This window comes from Sciurus carolinensis, chromosome 9 (genome assembly GCF_902686445.1).
Source record: "Sciurus carolinensis chromosome 9, mSciCar1.2, whole genome shotgun sequence".
NCBI classification, from domain to species: Eukaryota; Metazoa; Chordata; class Mammalia; order Rodentia; family Sciuridae; genus Sciurus; species Sciurus carolinensis.
Window position 1 is genome coordinate 50,517,039 of NC_062221.1, and position 14,211 is coordinate 50,531,249.

Sequence of the window (14,211 nt, forward strand, 5' to 3'; positions counted from 1 at the left end):
GATTGCAGAGCAAAATCCTTCTGATCCTGAGTCTTCAAACTTCCCTTTATATTTCACCTCAGAGATGTTTACTTTGCATGCTCTCCTGTCTGCTTGTAGTACTTCTCTGCTATTGCTTCTTTTTCTAAGCATGTACCTTGGAATTGGGCAGTGGGGATGTTGGGACAGTGTTCTGTTTTTCTGAATAATTTTCAGTTTTAGTCATGCATGATGTCTCTAGGTCTTGGACATATGATGTCTCAATTCTCCTGTGTCTTTGTTATATGTTGGATCTGGAATGTCCCCCGAGACTCATGTGTTGAAGGGTTGGTCTCCAGCTGATGGCACTTTTGGGATATGGTGGAAATTTCAGATAATAGAGCTCAGTGGAAGAAGAAGATCACTGGGACATGCCCTTGAGCTACCCTAACCCCTTCTTCTTTTTCTCTGTTTGCTTTCTGGCCACCAAGAGGTGAGCATCCTGCTCAGTCATACACTACGGCCACCATGATGCTCTGCCTTGCTCCAGTTCCAAAGCAATGGGACCAGTCAATCATGGACTGAAACACCTGTGCAAGTGTGAGCCAAAACAAATCTTTACTCCTTTTAATGGTTTCTTCAGATATTTTGTCACAGCAATGGACATCTAACTGACACATCTTCCTCTGGCTGTATTTGTGAGTTTAGAACATTATCCTGCCCATCCTCCAAAAGTAGGTTCACCTTCTGTTTATTTTCCTCAACTGCAATGAATTTTTAATAATGCCCTAAGAGAAGGTTGTTTGTTGCCCTTACCACACAGGAGATAAGAAGGATCCACTCAGAATTTGTCTTCCTCTCCAGATCTGCACCACAATGAAACATTTCAAATGTTTTTTAATAAGCTTTCCTAAATGTCATTATGAAATTAAGTAAATTGTTACTAAAATATTATCAAATTCTTTTAGATCTTTGAAATAGTGGGAAGGCGCCACTGTAGAGCCACTGCCCCCCTGCCACTTGGCCACTGCTTGGGGACCAGGACTACAGTGGCTTCGGGTTGCCCTGATGATCCTGGGTTGGTGGTGGAAAAGGTAGAGGGAGGACGACTGCTCTCCAGGAGCAGAGTGTGGACCTGGCTCATTTTTTACACTGTCACTGAACCTCACTGACACCCGAGGAGCTACATGGTGTATAAGGTCACCACCCGAGTTGTTTCATGAAGAAGTTCAGAGGCTGTCCAGGAGATGAATGTATGGAAGAGATATAGTGATTTTTAGAAAATGCACAAAGAACTATGGCAAATTCCCAAAAACTTGTTCCGACATTCGGAATTGTTCCCTCCGTTTGTTAAAGGAAAAGTGTCGATTTCTTGAAACAGTTATTGTAGAGAGAAGATGGTGTGCTGGAGGCCTGCTATAATTCTTCGCCCATATTTCAGCTCTTTACAACAGTAAACAGCTTGAGGATTTTTAAAGTTATCTTTTTTTTTTTTTTTTCAGTACTGGGGAACGAACCCAGGAAGTTATCTTTCAGTGACAGATTTCTCTTTGGATATAAAACTTGCAAGTCCATAATACATTTGTTGTAATGATGTTGATTTGTATAAAGATAGAACAAAATAGTCATTGCATTTTCGGAGAGAATGGAATAATTAATGATGGTTCTGAATTAATTGGTCCTGCTGAAGCTCGCTCAGATTCCCTCACTGATACGTTTCCTGAGGGTAGTACAGAAGGCTGATGTTTTGCTGCTGTGACTAAAGGATCCTCTCAGAACAATTGTAAAGGAAGAAAAATTTATTTAGGGGTTCATGGTTTCAGAAGTCTCAGTTCATGAACAGCGATTTCACTTCTTGGAGCTCAAGGTGAGGTTGAAGATCATGGTGGAAGAGTTTGGGGTGGGGGAAGAGACTCCGATGATGATCAGAAAGCAGAGAGAAATTCTGCCAGATACAAAATATATACCCCAAAGCCATGCCAAGCCCCCAAAGCCCATCTCCTCCAGCCACACCCCACCTGCCTTCAGTTACCACTCAATTAATTCCATGAGGTGATTAATTCACTGATTGGATTAAGACTCTCCTAACCCAATCATTTCGTCTCTGAACCTGCTTGCATTGTCTCACATGTGAGCTTTTAGAGAACACCTCACATCCAAACCATAATACTGTTGTTGTGGATTCTCCTGCTGAGTTAGATGATGGAATGGCTTCTTATAAAAATTCTCCCAGTAGAACTTTTGGTCTTAATCTTTCTTCAGATTTTTCAGCATTAGGGGCTGTTGCTTCTGACAGCAAACAGAACAAAACCCAAGAACAGGAAAGTCGTAACCTCTTTCCTGGCTGTTTGAAAACTAAGGTTGGCAAGAGAGATTATTTGGAGAAAGCAGGAAAATTAATAAAGCTGTCTTTTAAAAAGGAAAAGGAAAATGACTATGAAGGTGCTTTTGATTTTTATGGAAAGGGAGTCGATTTACTCCTAGAAGGTGTTCAAGACTTTGTTTTCTCCTTTAGGAGAGTCAAGCCCTACTCACCGAAAAACTGTGAAGAGAACAGCAGAGTATCTTATGCAGACAGAAAGTATCTCCAGGCTTTATGGAAAACTTCAGCTTCATGACAATCTCAGCCTCCAGGATCACTAAGTTCAAGGCCCCCTTGGAACCTAAGTAGGTCTGCTAAGGAACTAAAGGCTTTTAGAGTCCTTGGGGTGATTAACAAGATTTTATTTGTAATGGACACAAGGACAGAACAGACAGTCATTTTAAAAGTTCTAAGGAAAAGCAGCGAATACAGCAGGGACAGAAAGACATCATCCCCTGCTGTGTGACCAACATGGTGTGTCTGCACAAGTACATCATCTCTGAGGAGTCCATATTTCTTGTGCTCCAGGATGCAGAAGTTTGCAAACTCTGGTCATATATTAATAAATTTCCAAACAGAAGTCCTGAAGAAAGCTTTGACATCAAGGAAGCGAAAAGGTCCACCTTTACTGAAGTTTACCTGCAGCAGTCTATTTCTAGTCCTCAAGACAGCAGCAGCTTTGAATCCAGAGGAAGTGTTGGGAGAAGCATGCTTAAAGTTCTGCCTCTGAAGACTAGTCTTACTCCAAGTTCTCAAGATGATAATAACCAGGAAGATGATGGCCAAGACAGCTCTCCACAGTGGCCAGATTCTGGTTCAGGTTCAGAAGAAGGATGCATTACTAGTTATTTAACATTAAGCGGTGACTCTGGGCAGGAAAAGATTGAACTGGGGTCTTTGAACAAGGAGCCCCTCGTGAAGACTGAAGGGAATGACATCGATACCAACGCCGTTAGGAGCTTCCCAGCACATCTTGCCGCTGACAGCGACAGACCTAGCACTCAGCGGAGAACCCCCGACCTGAAGTTCTTCCCTGGAGAGGACGAAGCAGTTAGTTCTTCAAGAACCTCCAATTCCCTCAGTAGATCAGAGAACAGCCTCATGGAGTTCTTAGGATAGACAGTAAGGATAGCACAAGTGAACTCCTGGGACTTGATTTTGGAGAAAAATTGTATAGTCTAAAATCAGAACCTTTTTAAACTTTTTAATTTGTTCTAATTAGTTATACATGACAGCAGAATGCATTTTGACACATTTTACACAAATGGAGTACAACTTCTCATTCCTCTGGCTGTACATGGTGCTGAGTCACACCAGTCATGTGACTACACCTATACACCTACATGTATGTTGTCAGGGACCAAGAAGTTCTCATTCTGAGAACATTCTGACCTTTACAATAAGCAGCAGCGCCCCTCCCCCCTCCTGGCTGATAATTCTGACAGTATGGCGCCTATGGTGCCGTCCCTGCTTCTCTTCCGGGACTTCACCTTCCCGCCGTTGCGAACCTCACCTTCCCGCCGGCGCGAACTTGCAGCCTATCAGGAGCCCAATAGAAGAACACAGCCAACCAGGCTGCACCTCGTCATACCCCTCATTCCCTGAGCATATAAATACCCCTGTGTGAACAATAAAAATTTGCAACTTGATCAGAATTCCTGTCTTGCTGCCTCTCCCTGCGTCTCTTGTCCCTTCATTCCTTCTCTCTTAGGTTTGCCGTTCCGCGTTGATGTCCCGCGGGTCGGGACAGTTGGCGCCCAACGTGGTTGGCTCGAGCCTTTGTTTGAGAAGCGAACGCTGCCCTCTGGGGAAGACTTGGCCAAGCGGGATTCGGGATCGCCTCGGTGGACGCGACCGGGAGTCAGATCCAGGAGGAAATTGAGGCCAGCGCAAGGTGAGTGACGCACCATGGGACAAGCAGTTTCGTCACATGATTTGTTTCTGACGGGTCTCGAGGAGGCCCTCAAGACTCGGGGAGCGCGTGTTAAGAAAAAGGATTTAAGATCATTCTTTTCATACATAGAGGATTTGTGTCCTTGGTTTCCCCTCGAGGGGTCAATTGATGGTAAAAGGTGGCTCAGAGTAGGAGACTGCCTCAAAGATTATTATGAGACTTTTGGTCCTCAAAAGGTGCCTGTCACTGCCTTTTCTTATTGGAATTTAATTAATGAGATTCTTAAAAGCTCACCCTTTGACAGTGGTACTTTAAAACTTGTAAAGATTGGGGAGCAGGCAATGCAATCCACTCTCGCCCCCGCATCAGCATGCCCTTCGGTTAGTATTCAAATGCCCCCTACTCAGCTTCTCAGGACCCTGGGACCCTCCCAGACCCCGGGAACCTCCCAGACCCCACCTTACCAAAAAAGTCCCCTAAAAGTCCCCCTAAGATTTATCCGGTTTTAAATCCCTATGATGACGTGACCCCAGAGGAGGAGGCTACCCTGGAGGAGGCAGCGGCTCAATACCATTCTCCAGACCCGCCACCTCTTAAAAATCCACTTCCCACTTATACACCCCCTGCCTTTCGTGCTCCGGCCCCTCAGGGACCTACTGCCCCCCCAGACATTTTTTCCCCACTTCCCTTGCCTAATCTAACCCCTTTACGCGAGTCTCTCCAACATAGGCAGGAACAAATCCAACTTTTAAAAGAACTAAAAGCCCTTGATGCCGAGCTTCGCTCACTGGCCTTGGGCACGGAGTTAACACAAACTGGCCCAAGACCCCTCAATACTCGTAAGGTGAAGCCACATGGTCAGCCTGTTCTTGCCTTTCCAGTCACTCGCAGTCAAGCAGATCAGCCCACACAAACTGAAGCAGAGAATTTAAAAGGAAGTCAGGAAGAGGAATCAGGGGAGGAACAAGAGGAGGACCAGGAATCAGGGGATGAGGAGGAGCCCACCTCTGGACAGAGTGGAGCCCTTGGTTCTTATAAAAGGCTGAGCCTCCGCTTTCTTGAAAGACTTAAAAAGGCTTGTACACAGTATGGCCCCACTGCACCTTATACACTGGCCTTGCTAGAGAACCATAGTACACAGTTGCTCACCCCTAATGATTGGAAATTTTTGGCCCGAGCCACCCTCAGTGCGGGTGACTTCCTGTTGTGGAACGCAGACTTTAGGGAATACTGTCGGGGAACTGCCCAAAAAAATTCAACCAAGGCTTCCTCTAAATCCTGGACCTATGTTAAACTAGTGGGTAATGCGCCATTTGATACTAACCCTAAACAGGCACGCTTTCCTACTGGGCTCCTAGCACAGGTTCAAACTGCTGGTTTGCATGCTTGGAGACGGCTCCCTCAAAAGGGCTCGGCCACCACCTCCCTAGCAAAAATTCGTCAGGGTCCTGACGAGCCTTACAGTGACTTTGTTGCCCGGCTTAATCTAACTGCGGAGCGCTTACTTGGACCAAGTGAAAACGAGAGCTCCTTTGTAAAATATCTTGCCTTTGAAAATGCCAACCCAATATGTCAAGATGTTCTTCGGCCCCACAAAGATAAAGGGGACCTTTCTGACTTCATTAGGCTGTGTGCCGGGGTAGGAACAGCCCATGCCATGGGTCTCGCCATTGGTGCCACCTTCACCAAGGCCCTTCACCACCCTGGCCCACGTACTTGCTTTACTTGCAAACAACCTGGCCATTTTGCGCGAGACTGCCCAACAGGGAAACTGGGTCAAGGACCCATATCTCCTCAAACAGGGACTAAACCACCTCCGCTCACCCTTTGCCCTAAATGTGGTAAAGGTCGCCACTGGGCCAAGGAGTGTAGATCCAAGACCAATGCCCTTGGACAGCCTATTCCCTCTAACTTCTCGGGAAACTCCTCTCGGGGCCAGCCCCTGGCCCCGACCACCCCCAGAGCAAACCCAGGGGCAATAAGGTTTGTTCCCTCTCAGACTCCCAACCCAATCCAGGCTCCCTGTCCTTCTCCACAATCACCTCCCTCCAACGTGCTACCCCAGGCAGCGCAGGATTGGACCTCTGTGCCTCCACCGATACAATATTAGACTCTATGCAAGGACCCCAAATAATACCCACTGGGGTTGTAGGCCCCCCTCCACCTCATATGTGTGCTCTTATTCTTGGGAGAGCTCCTACCACCTTACAAGGTGTTCAGGTCTTCCCTGGCATCATTGATGATGATTACACTGGAGAAATTAAAATACTGGCCACAGCTGTTAACGGAGTAGCTGCCATCCCTGCAGGAACAAAAATTGCACAATTAATACTCCTTCCCCTCAATTCAGGAAATTCACCAGGAAACACAGCCTCTTTAGGTTCCTCTGATGTGTATTGGGTCCAACCTATCTCCCACAAAAGACCCCCTCTTACCTTATTTATTGAAGGAAAGAAATTCCAAGGGATCCTAGATACTGGTGCAGACGCCACAGTTATTTCTCAAAAATATTGGCCATCAGAATGGCCCCTCACCTCATCACTAACTGACCTTAAAGGAATAGGGCAGTCAAGAAACCCCATAGTTAGCTCCAGGGTGCTTAATTGGACTGACACAAAAGATTACACAGGGAATAAAGGAACCGTTACCCCCTTCGTTGTTCCTGATCTCCCTGTCAACCTTTGGGGACGAGACATTCTAAGCCAAATGAAAGTTATTCTTGCTAGTCCCGACTCTTTAGTCACTCATCAAATGCTTCGTATGGGCTTTATCCCTGGTACAGGCCTTGGAAGGCTAGGACAAGGACAGGTTGAGCCTGTACAGCCCATACAAAAAACAGACAAATTTGGACTTGGGTATGTGGATTTTTAGTGTCGGTCCCTGACCCTCCTGTACCCCATGCAGACAAAATTATTTGGGAAACTCAAACTCCTGTGTGGGTGGATCATTGGCCCCTTACCCAAGAAAAATTAGAGGCTGCCTCCATGTTAGTACAGGAACAGTTGACAGCCGGCCATGTGGAACCCTCAACCTCACCCTGGAATACTCCTATTTTTGTTATTAAGAAGAAATCAGGCAAATGGCGCCTTTTACAGGATTTGCGCGCTATCAATAAGGTTATGCGCCCGATGGGGGCATTACAGCCAGGCATCCCTACACCGGTAGCTATTCCTAGGGACTATTATAAAATGGTCATCGACTTAAAAGATTGCTTTTTTACTATTCCTTTACATCCTGATGACAGACCCTATTTTGCTTTCAGCCTCCCCCGCATCAATTTTCAGGGCCCTATGCAAAGATTTCAATGGAAGGTCCTTCCCCAGGGTATGGCTAACAGCCCTAGTCTTTGCCAAAAATATGTTGCTCAAGCAGTAGACCCTGTGAGAGAGCGGTGGCCACAAGTTTATATATTACATTATATGGATGATTTGTTAATTGCTGCACCTAATACCTATGATCTTAACAATTGTTATTTGGATCTCTATAAAGCCCTTACTGCCTTGGGACTTCAGATAGCCCCTGATAAGGTTCAAACACAGGACCCCTACACCTACTTGGGCCTCAAACTTCAAACTAATCAAATTCAAATCCCTAATATACAATTGCGTGTAGACCATCTCCACACTCTTAACGATTTCCAAAAACTACTAGGGGATATCCAATGGCTAAGACCATATTTAAAACTATCCACCTATGTGCTTTTGCCTCTTAATGATATTTTAAGGGGAGATTCTGACCCTTCTTCTCCTTGAGAGCTTACTCCCGAGGCACGGCAAGCATTAATTCAAGTCACAGAAGCCATCGCTCAACAATTTGTTACACAAATATCTTATAACCTTCCTTTGGTTTTGGTTATATTACACACCCCTCATACACCCACGGGACTATTCTGGCAGCGGGATCCACATTTTAAAAATAAGGGTTGCCCCTTGCTCTGGGTTCATTTGCCCGCCACATCCTCTAAAGTTATTGCTGTCTATCCTGCTCAGGTAGCTTCTATCATTATTAAAGGTCGCTTGCTTTCTCGACAACATTTTGGCAAAGACCCTGATAACATTCTGATTCCATACACTAAGGATCAAACCCAATTTTTGCTACAGACGAGGGATGAATGGGGTATTGCTCTATCAGGCTTTTTGGGAATAATCGATAACCACCTTCCCAATGACCCCCTTTTGCATTTTGCTCAGTTACATCCATTTATTTTTCCTCGGGTTACTCGGAAGGCTCCTATTCCACAAGCCCTTACTGTTTTTACAGATGGCTCCAGCAATGGCCGTGCAGCCTTTGTTGTTGATAATCAGCCTACCACCTTTGACACTGCTTATCCATCAGCACAGCTTGTAGAATTGTTTGCTATAACACAAGTCTTTATGACATTTTTTGATAAACCTATTAATATTTATACAGACAGTGCTTACATTGCCCATTCTGTGCCCCTATTGGAGATTTCACCTGCCATTAAGGCTTCCTCCAACGCAGCCTTTTTGTTTAACCAGCTTCAACAACTAATTCAGGCTAGAAAACATCCATTTTTCTTAGGACACATTAGAGCACATTCTGATCTTCCCGGTCCCCTATCACGGGGTAATGCTCAGGCTGATGCAGCCACTCGGTCCCTTTTCCCAGTTCTTATTGGATCCATCCAAGAGGCCACAGATTTACACAAACTTCACCACTTAAATTCTCAGAGCCTTCGGTTACTCTGTAAAATTACCAGGCAACAAGCAAGGGAAATTGTAAAAGCGTGTCCTGCTTGCGTTGTCTCCCTTCCTATTCAACATCTGGGTGTTAACCCTCGAGGATTACTGCCCAATCAGATTTGGCAGATGGATGTTACTCACTTTCCTGAATTTGGGAAAACAAAGTACATACATGTTTCCATAGATACCTTTAGTGGCTTTATTTTTGCATCACCGCATTGCGGAGAAGCTACCAAGGATGTCATTTCTCATCTTGTCTCAGCCTTTTCCATAATGGGAAAGCCAGCACATATTAAGACAGATAATGGCCCTGCATATACCAGTACCAAGTTCAAACAGTTTTGTGCCACTCTTCAAATCTCTCATACTACTGGAATTCCATATAACCCTCAAGGTCAAGGCATTGTGGAACGTGCACACCTCACCTTAAAAACCTGGCTTACCCGCCTTAAGGCCTCTTCCCTTGCATTTACCACTCCCAGGGATCGCCTTAATCATGCATTATTTGCTCTTAACTTTCTTACCCTAGACAATGAAGGACATTCGACCGCAGACAGACATTGGCATCCCTCTTCTAATTCTGCTCGCCCATCTGTTATGTGACGCGATCCTTTAACAAATAAATGGAAAGGCCCAGATCCCATCCTCATTTGGGGACGAGGCTCAGCTTGTATTTTAGATCAAGAACAAGCAGCCCCAAGATGGTTACCAGAACGCCTGGTCAAACAGGTCAATGATTTACCACAACCCAGGGACGGAAACCTTCCCCCTGAGGATGAATCTTCCTCTCTTATAGATGCAGCCGACAATCTATGTGAAAAATCCCCTGAATGACAGACCCTGTGACTGCACACCATTGCTTCTCTGGATAATGGCTGCCTGTTCACTGCTCTCCCACAGCCATGCAGGACTTGAGGACCCTGCTAAGGTCCCCTCCTTTGCTTGCTGCTTATTGTATCTATAGGTCCTTTGATATTCAACAAGATCATGGCTTTTCTTAAAGCTCAAATTGAGGCTATACAGGCGAAACCTATTCAGGTTCATTACCATCGACTGGAGATGATGGATCGTGATGGTGATCTTAAAAGACCATCACCCCTGTGAGCTGAACTGGACAGCCAATGACGGGTAAGATTCGTGAGAGCTCATACCAACCTAAGACAGGAAATGAGGGCTAGAGCCTCATTGTCCAATGACGGGTAAGGATATTGCTCTATCACGGACAACCTAAGACAGGCGCAGTTCCCGAGGGATTGTCACTCCAGCCCTATACCTGTTCAGGCAAGCTGTGCCCCCGTCTCGCCACATAACCTCTATCACCCCCTTAAAATATGGCTATCGAAAAATGGTCAATAATTTTATATAAGAAAGGGGGAAATGTCAGGGACCAAGAAGTTCTCATTCTGAGAACATTCTGACCTTTACAATAAGCAGCAGCGCCCCTCCCCCCTCCTGGCTGATAATTCTGACAGTATGGCGCCTATGGTGCCGTCCCTGCTTCTCTTCTGGGACTTCACCTTCCCGCCGTTGCGAACCTCACCTTCCCGCCGGCGCGAACTTGCAGCCTATCAGGAGCCCAATAGAAGAACACAGCCAACCAGGCTGCACCTCGTCATACCCCTCATTCCCTGAGCATATAAATACCCCTGTGTGAACAATAAAAATTTGCAGCTTGATCAGAATTCCTGTCTTGCTGCCTCTCCCTGCGTCTCTTGTCCCTTCATTCCTTCTCTCTTAGGTTTGCCGTTCCGCGTTGATGTCCCGCGGGTCGGGACAGTATGTAGGGTAATAATGTCCATCTCATTCCACTGTTCTTCCCATCCCCACACCCCCTCCCCTCCCCTCACTTCCCTCTGCCCAGCCCAAAGTTCCTTCATTCTTCCCTACCCTACCCCTTCATTATGGATCAGCATCCACTTATTAGAGAAAACATTTGGCCTTTGATTTCTTGGGTTTGGCTTATTTCACTTAGCATGATAGTCTCCAGCTCCATCCATTTACCTGCAAATGCCATTTTATAGTTCAGCCATTATGAATTGAGCTGCTATAAAACATTGATCTGGCTGCATCACTATAGTATGCTGTAAAATCAGAATCTTTGAAGCCATTCTTTACTCTTTCAGATGGGGACAGCACTTATAAGAGTTTTAATTCCACTGAGAATAAGGTACAGTTCAAAGCTCAGCAGACCATTAGCAGGGGCTCAGATGACTCAGTTCCAGTTATTTCCTTTAAGGATGCTGCTTTTGATGATGTGGGTGGTTGGTACTAATGAAGGAAGGTCTGATATTCTTGTATATCTCCCTGGTGAACTGGAGCCAACAAAAGAAGCTGCTGCAATAGGACCTACTAAGTCTACACAGGCTAATGTGGGCATGATAGAAAGTAAACTGTTGGAAGCCCTGGATGTGTTGTGCCTCAGGTTTAGTACTGAACAATGCCAGGCCCCGAAGAAAAAGGCACAGAGGAACGGAGTGATCGCTCTAGGTCCCTGCCCTACCGTATAACCAAGACACACATTGCACAGGAGGATCTTGGGGTATTATTTGTAGCAGTTGCTGATCATAGTAGTTCAGTGGACATACCTTTGTTACCCAGCTCAGATGCCAAGTTGCAAGGACTTGGAATGGTGGAGTGGGCAGCAACCGCACATACCACAAAAGAAAGCTTATTCTGTATTTCTGATCTCCTCTCAGGTGCTGATGAATATAATGCAACACAGACACTTTAAAAACAGAGGGAGTATTGCTGTTTACAGATCAAGCTGATGATTTGGTTAAAGAGGAACTGACTTGCTGGGCGCGGTGGCGCACGCCTATAATCTCAGAGGCTCAGGAAGCTGAAGCAGGAGGATCTTGAGTTCAAAGCCAGCCTCAGCAATTTGGCGAGACCCTAAGCAACTCAGTGAGACCCTAAAATAAAATACAAAAAGGGGCTGGGAATGTGGCTCAGTGGTTAAGTGCCCCTGAGTTCATTCCTCAGTACCAAAAAAAAAAAAAAAAAAAAAAGGAACTGACTTGTTTATTCTAGAGAGACTCTGAGAGGAAGAGAGAAAGTGTGTTAGCACTAGAAGGAAATAAGGAAATCCATCAGATTTTTGAGGACCTTGATAAAAAATTAGCACTGTTCTCCAGGTTTTACATCCCAGAGGGCTGTATTCAAAGACGGGCAGCTGAAATGGTGGTAGCCCTTGATGCTTTACATAGGAAGGGAATTGCATGTTAGGATTTGAACCTAAACAACAGATTATTGAATGGTAAAGGACACAGTCAGTTAATGTATTCTAGCAAGTGGAATGAGGTTGAAAATTCCCATGACAGCGATGCCATAAGAGAGAATGTACTGGGGCTGGGGATCTAGCTCAGTTGGTAGAGTGCTTGCCTCACAAGCATAAGGCCCTGGGTTCAATCCTCAGCACTGAAAAAAAAAAAAAAAAAAAAAAAAAGAGAGAGAGAGAATGTACTATGCTCAGAAGTTGGTGCAATCACAGAAGAAACGGAAGCCTGTGATTGGTAGAGGTTTGGGTGCTGTCCTCTTTCAACTTCTCATTGGCAAGATTCTGGGTGACTATCATCCAGCAGGAAGAAATACACACAGACCTTTGAACATGCCAGAATGTACCTCTGAAGAGGCTTGCTCACTCTTTCAACAGTTCTTTCAGTTCGACCCTCTGGAACATCTGGGTGCTGGTGTCGCTGGTGTTAAAGATATCAAATCTTATCCATTTTTTATCCCTGTGGATTGGGCAGAAGCGAGAAGATGAACACATGCAGGATGTTTGTCACACATTCTGATCTTCTCTGTAATAGGCATCTCCAGCACAAAAGCAGCTTGTCCTCAGTCATTTATGAAGCACCAAAGCATTGGAAAAAGTCCTTTATTGGGAAATTGGGGAGGTGAACTGAGGTGAAAGTGATTCATTTACAATTACTGCCTGAACAAGATATTAGCTAATTTTGCCACAGGGTTTTATATGCATACTTTTAACCGAGGAATGACTTAATTGAATCCATATTTATATTTAGGATTGCAGAGTATTGCAGATCCAACTGAAATAGGAATGTCCTCCAAGAATTTCCTCTGATACAAAGTTCTTGGTGTAGGATTAAGTTTTACTTGAAAGAATGACTTTTAAATGGCAACTAACAATGCGTTTTGCTAACTAGGATTGATTTATAAGCCCCAAATAAGACTTTTGAATAATACACTAAATGCTTCATGAACAGTGTCATCTATGGTGCTTAAAAAGTTAGAAAAAAAATACATAAAATTTCTGAAAAGGAGCCTTACCATAATTCTATGTAGTTAATGCTTTTTGACCGTATTCTCAGATTATTTCTGTGAGAAGAAACCACTTCATGTTGTGAGCTTTGAACTTTGTTGGTTGATACTGCTCATAAGAGAGGGTTCAGATAAACACTTCTCTCTCGACCTCATCTTTCCGTGTCTTTCCATTTCCTGCACACTTTGCTTATTCTCTCATATTCTATTCTTCCTACTCTGTTAACACACATGTAACAAAAACTGAGAAGGGAGTCGGGTGTGGTGGTGCATACCTGCAATCCCAGTGGAGGCTGAGGCAGGAGGATCTCAAGTTCAAAACTAGCCTCAGCAAAAGTGAAGCACTAAGCAACTCAGTGAAACCCTGTCTCTAAATAAAATACAAAATAGGGCTGGGGATGTGGCTCAGTGGTCAAGTGCCCCTGAGTTCAATCCCTGGTTTCTCCCTGCCAAAAATGGGAAGGGAGTATTATACCCCAAATTGTGTCAAAGTAATAAGAACTAAGAAATCATGATATAAAATAAATGTGGTAAAAATGTTAAAAAAATTGAAATAATGAATTGTGCAAACAGACATCTTAACATTAGATTCTTTCAATGTTGAATAATTCTTAGGTTGGTCATTAAATATCATTTTAATATACTTTAGTTATTATTTTACATGATCATTCTGTACGTATATTTCAAGGAACAATTGACCCATCATTTCTCTTTTTATTCTATTCTTGACAATTTTTTTTTTGCATTGTAGTCACAATGATTTAGTAAATTACCTCATCATTTTCTGTGTGGTACAAGAGTTTATATAAGATAAAAATAATCTCAGAACTACTACTCCTACATTGCATCCTCTTTGTAGTTACCTAGGTGATAGGACACTTTTCTAGCCTGTTCGATCTTCTCTAGCATATTTCCCTGTAGCTAGGGTGACTGTATAATTTTTCATGAAAATGGAGGACTTAGTGAGTGTGAAAGTGTGCTATTAATAATAACAGAAGGACAACAGATGAAAA

At 44.3% G+C, this 14,211-nt stretch overlaps 1 pseudogene; it reads left to right on the forward strand.

The window, feature by feature from the left end:
* The first annotated feature begins 1,072 nt into the window (after positions 1–1,072).
* On the forward strand, positions 1,073–12,680 carry LOC124993323 (ribosomal protein S6 kinase delta-1-like; annotated as a pseudogene).
* The last annotated feature ends 1,531 nt before the right edge of the window (positions 12,681–14,211 follow it).